The sequence below is a fragment of the Zingiber officinale genome, chromosome 6A (genome assembly GCF_018446385.1).
Source record: "Zingiber officinale cultivar Zhangliang chromosome 6A, Zo_v1.1, whole genome shotgun sequence".
Taxonomy (NCBI): Eukaryota; Viridiplantae; Streptophyta; class Magnoliopsida; order Zingiberales; family Zingiberaceae; genus Zingiber; species Zingiber officinale.
The window spans coordinates 39,978,722-39,985,410 of NC_055997.1; positions in this window are offsets into that span (position 1 = coordinate 39,978,722).

The window sequence follows — 6,689 nt, forward strand, 5'->3', positions numbered from 1 at the left end:
TATTCTAGCTCTCACACTCAAATCATGTATGATGTATTAGTGGAGCTCACTCAATGTCACTCACAACATTTCACTACCATAAGCTTGCTTATATTCTAATTCTCCACCACTATAAACATAGCATACATGAATCAAAAAGGATTTCATCAACAAGAATTAAAATGAAAGCAAGAAGAACAATAGAAGTGGATGAAATAGGCAAAAGAAAAGACATTAATGAAGAAAATGAGGAGATGAGAGTATTGGAGGAATATACTTGATGAGTTGACCAATTTTATGTGAAAAGAAATGAATACCATTTGTTTTTATCAATTCAAAATATCAAGCTAACCTCCCCTTCAATTTGATGGAAATCCAAGATTCTTGATACTCTATCTTCACACTTGATACACTCTTGATTTGCCAATTTTTTTTCATTGTTTTTCCTCTTCAATTCTAACACTTGGAGACTAAAATAATCTCAATCAACTTATAAAGAAGAATAATTCCATCCCCCACACTTGAAACATTGGTCGTCTCGGACAATTCAACAATTTTTTTACTTGATACCAATCTTGCCACTGTTTTTTCTTTCATTCTGCAGAATATCTTACTTGTTATGTTCCATTTTCAGCCATACATTCCCAGAAGCCAGCATCTTTATAAACAGAATTTCTGCATTTCAATCAAATTCAGTGACTAGGCCAAAAAAAACTTAGAATTACAGATTTCAGCAACTCTCGCTGGTTACAATTCATTTTCTAAATTGGCACATTATTCAGCAGAATTTTGGTAAATCTGAATTCTGAATTCTGGGAAGCCATTGCCAATGAGAAGATAAGAAGTTTGTGCAAGTGATATGAAGATATAGCTTCTTGGAGAAACTGAATTCAGAATACGAAAAGTCAAAGAATTTAAGCATTAACACTCATGCATTCTTGTTTCCAAAACTCAGTTCCAAATATTTGTTTATCTTGTCAAGTTTTAGGAACTTATCCAAAGGAATAAACACTAACAGCAACTTAATCGGTAAACCACCACTAATTTCTGAACACAGGTTTCAAGATCCCAGTTTCAGACATTCACAGTTTTAGAACATGAGTATCATTGAGTTTCATGCATCTATTTACCTACAAATGGCATGGTAATGGTAAATCTGATCCTCTTGAACTCTTGCTGGTCAGCAGCTTGTAACAGAAATTTGGCACATACAAGCAATAGTTGATACCTCAATTTCAATCCTCAAATTCTGATTACATTTCCTGAATTCTGACTTCTTACATTTTGTCTCCTTTTAGTATATCAAATAGAGCAAGAACTCAAAGAATTGAAGCTACCAAAGATGATTACTAAAGCTTAGAAATCCAGTAATCTAATTCTACTGCACTTATAAAACTTTCCAATTCCTTAACTGAATTTATCACATTTGCAAGGTTCAGCTGAAATATGTAAATGGACTTTGATTTCTGCAATCTGCTGCTACAGATTCTAACATCACAAAATTTCAGCTCCATGAAGTACCACCCCATGCACTTGCAACAGCAAAGTAGAACCTGCTGTTCTGTTAACAGCAGAATTTAGCTCAAAATTTCAGCTCCATGGATCCGAAATGTACAACAACAACTCGGCATGTAACAAAAACTGATTTTCTTAAGCAGTATTGAAGTTCACTGAGCATACATAAACATCTCAGTTGCAATATCTGCAGGTCTCTGAATTTGTCATAAGACTTTTACTTACCAGCAACTTACATCAACAACTTGGCACACTAGAGACTTAAGTTAATCACTGATTCCAGCTCCAAAAACATAAAAATTCAGATTGGCATAACCTCCAAAATCCTATCAATTCTGTTTCTGTTTGAGTTCCAAAATAGCTCACAACAATGTCTCTCAACAAAACAATTTCAGAAATTGGTAGACCTTGGTTAACTAGGATAGCACACTCACATTGTGTGATTGAAAACCCAAACAGAATTAATGCCCAGCAGCAACACTCATAAATCCGCATCTCTAATTCTGCACTTATTTTAGATTTTGGTAAATATAGATTCTGAATTCTGGAAATACAGAAATAACATCTGAAACCATCAGTGACTTCTTCAGTTTTCAGCAATGCAGATTATTCAGAATTCAACACTGCCTATGTCTATATATCCAGTTGTTTTTTATCAGCAGCCACATAAAGACAACACTAAATAAGTTCCACTTCAGAATCCTAAAAATCCAATATATTAGTGCAAACTTTTGGTTCACAATTTGCCACATTTTGATATCTTGGAATTTAGGTAGCTCCCTTGAAGTTCTCGAACTCCTTTTCAATGAAACAATTCAGAAACATTTATTTGAAATTCAGATTGGGAGTTGTCTTTATGCAGAAATTCCATAGAAGTTGGCACCAAATAGTCTAAGTTGATACCTCAATTTCAGGAATAAACTTTACTGTTCTGATTCAGCATTCAGCTTCAAAACTTCATGATACACCAAACAATTCTGTTCCATACTCCATGTTCTCAACTTCACTAAAAACAATTCAGCTTTTACAATATCAAGAACTGCAGAATCTCTGAATTCCAACTTAAGCTCTGCACCCATTTCAGCAATCAATATTTCAGAATTTCAAAATCCATACAGCTTTGATCTCTAAACAGATTCAACTTTTCATTTCTGAATTTCATCACTGTTTCTTCACTTATGAATCCAAAGATCACAAAAGGACATGTACTTCTTCCGAAGTATCATTAGAATAAAACGACAATAGGGTTTGTCAAACATATGTTCAACTTGATACATACTTCACATCTCAAAAATCTGAATATGTTCATTCTAATTCGTTTGAGAATTACATTCAATGTAACAGGAATTGAAGTTCCATCTCTGAAGTCATTCAATCCTTTCCATCCGAAGAGATCAGTATGCAGTTTTGCACATTCCTGCACTGCAACCATTTCCAGCAGGTTCATTTTTGGTTTTTTTCAGCCTTCCATTCTCTGCAAATTTATGTTTCTACAGCCTACTCTAAACAAACTTCTTAGCAACAACACAGTTCTAAAATCAGAAAATTTCAGTTACTCTCCCTAAATCACAGAAAATTTTAGGAAATTAGCAACCCAAATGGCAAATGAAGACCAAGTGCTCCGTTTGATCTTTTACTGTCCTGATGTTTGCAAAAGAAATTTTGACACACAGCTTTTAAAATCCAATTCACAGCCCCATTTTCCACATCACAAATAGCTCCAACTTGCTAGATAAATTCCAGTATTGAAAATCAAAGTAAACAGCTTGTTACATTAGTAACTGTAAATGTTCCAAATGATTAACACTCAACTCGTACTTGTTGGTACATTGGTTTCAGTCCTTCATTTCCTAGTTTCAGAAATTCTGAGTTACTTCCTCAATCATAGAAAATGAAATCCAGGAATTCAGAACAATTTTGCTCTTGCATAGTATGGCACAAACTAGCACATCTCCTATAAAAATTTCATTTCTGCAACTTACATCATTTTTTTCATTTCTGCACATTCCTATAACTCACTGCATCTTTTCAGTAATTTGGAATTAGAATCTGTAGAGGTTAATGATGCAAGATTACCATTTGTTCCTTCACTCTTGAAATCTTCACCATATCTTCTCCTTTTCTTGATACTGCTTCTGAATTTTTGATACTTCTTGGCACAAAATCCTGCATCTTCAACAAATTCCTGCATAATTTGTTTAAAATAGATTCCTGCTGATTCTGTATTTTTCTGCATTGTACAACCTTTCTTCTCAGATTTAATGATACCCTCCAATTGAATTCTGAATTATAGTCCATTGTGAACATATTTCAATAGCTACAGAAGTTCACTGTTCTTGAATTTTTTTACTTCCATCCTTTCACAGATTTAACTTTTAGATTCTTGTTCCTGTTTTTTTTAAACAATTTTATCAGCTCCCTAATTCCTATCTTAACAGCAAGCATTTTCTCTGTTCATAGCTACTCCACACCAACTGAGAATGAAGTGGATTTCAATAAATGCAGAATTACAGCAGTAAATTTCAGTTTCTGGACTGAATTTCAGAATCCACTTCTGGAAAATCTCAATGAAAATTCTGTCGTAAAAGCTTTCCAACAAAAATGACTCTTGAATTGATTTCCCATTTCAAAATTTCCAATCAATTTAAAGTATGGAACCTCCATGAATTCAACATATGCTTCTTAAATCTTAACACAATTGCAAACCCTCCCCCACACTTGAACTTTTTGTTGGTGCAATCGACCTAGGTTTTGATGTGTGTGTCAAAGAATTTAAGTTAGGCTTTCATATGTATTTGATATGTGTTTGAGTCTTGCAGGACTTGGTGGAACACATGAGAACTTGGTACGACCAAGTATGAGAAACTCATCCAAAGGCTCGGATCCTTGAGTCGGTGAAGGATGGTGTGGAAGACATCCGAGGGACCACCGGACTAGGAGTAATGGAGTGGAGCCGAGGGAAGTGGACTTCAAGGCAGCGTGAAGGATGGCACGGAGAGGAGCCGCGGGCTCGGGTGCATCTGAGGGATGAAGGCCGAGGAAGAGGACTTCAAAGGCGACTCCGGAAGGATGGAGGAGGAATGTCTCGACCATCGACAGTAATGGGACCACCGACGATCCAACTTCACATAATGCATGTACATTTCAGCGTTTGTCGATCACGGACACCAGTCGACCGTCCTGAGACCGTACATAGCTTAGCTGTTTTAGCTTTCAGAGAGCCGGTGGCAAGTCCAACGGCATACGATCGATGACGGTGTTTGACCATCGATCGTGCCTGGCTTGAGTTGATTAGTGATCAACTCTCTCCTCTTAAGGGAGCTTTGGGTCATTAGGGAGGTTACGATGCTTGTAGTTTAACTCCCATTCTCAGGCCCAAAGCTCCCAAGTCAATTCTCTTCCTCCCAATTCCCACTCCATCTTGTAAAGAGGAAGAGTGCCCTTGTGAGAGGTTTGCTCCACCGAGAAGGAGAAGCTTTAGCCAGAGGTTGCGGGGGACTGATCCACCTCAGGATCAAGGGCTCGTCCAGTAGGAGAGCAATCTCAAACCACGTCAAAGAATCGTGTTAGCGTTTGTGTTCTTACTCATTGCTTTCTTGTTTTAGTTTCATTTCCGCTTGCGTAAACTAACCGTGTAGAGAAGAAATCGAAGTTGGGGGTGACCTAGCTATCCAACCCCCCTTCTAGCCGGCCACCGATCGCCTCAGAGCAAGGTTGCCCTTCAACGGACTAATCACCAAGAAGAGCACTCATCAAAATGGCCGGCTCAAACATTCATCCACCCAAATTCGAAGGCGACTTCTCTTGGTGGAAGAAGAGAATGGAGATATTTTTTAATACCGATTTTGACATTATGCTAATCATGAGAAGTGGATTTGAAGAGCCCATGGATGAACACAATGAGACAATTGACATAACAAGATGGACCAAAAGGCAAAAAGAAGAGCATCTAGCAAATGCCAAGGCAATCCATCATCTACACAATGTTCTTCCCCAACAAGAAATAACAAGGGTTGGAACCTACTCAAGCGCCAAGGAGTTATGGGAAAAGCTAGTGGAGCTTCATGAAGGGACATCAGAAGCAAAATTGGCAAGAAGAGACCTCCTTCGAACTCAACTCAACAATATCAAGCTTGAGAAAGGAGAAAAGGTATCAATTTTACATTCTAGAATTAAGGAAATTATTAATGGACTAACAAGTGTAGGTGAGACACTCTCAAATCGAGACATGATGATGAAAGCCCTAAATGCTTTCCCAAGAACCACAACTTGGAGCTCCATTGTAGATTCATACTACATAGCAAAGGACCTAGAGAAATCCTCTCTAGATGAACTCTTCTCAACAAGGGAGCTCCACGAAACAAGAGTTGAAGGATTAGATGGAGAAGCTCATAGATCAAGAGGAGTAGCCTGTGAAACAAGGGAAAAAAGAAGAAAATCTTACTCCACCGTCCTCCGACTCAGGAAGAATCAAGCACCTCAATGGATAGTGATCAAGAGGCGTATATGGTAAGAAAAATGAGAAGGGCATTTAAAAGGTTTTCTACTAATAAATCTCATTAGAAATAGCTCAGAAGCAAAAGTAGAACAAGGAGGGTAATTTGCTACAATTGCCAAGGAGAGGGACACATAAGAGATGATTGTCCTCTCTTGAAGAAGAAGGAAGGGAAGAAGAGGGAGGAGAAGAAGACAAAAGAAAAGGGGAAGAAGGCTCACAACCTAAAAGCAACATGGGATGATCCATCATCATCGGAGGAAGAAGAGCACCATGTAGTCAATTTTGCTCTAATGGGAATTGATGATATAGCCTCCACCTCATCCGAAAGAGAAGAAGGAAAGAGCTCAAGTGAAAATGAAGAGGGAAGCTCAAGTGAAGGGGGAGGTCAAACTTCGGATTCGGACTTCTCGGTAAGTGAGGTACACAATCTTCCTCCCCATGTTTTGGTTAAAATTATTAAAAGCACAAATGAGGATTTATTAAAGGCAAAAAGGAAAAATAAATCTTTGAAACATGATATTATTTGTCTTGAAGAAAAATTAGAATCTATGTGTTCTAAGAACAATGATATGCTTATTTCTTCTTCTACAAGTTCAAATGATTCATGTTTAGAAGAGGAAAATAGGAAATTAAGAGAAAAGGTAGAATTCCTTACCAATGCCCTTAGAAAATTTGAAATTGACTCTAAAACCCTAAA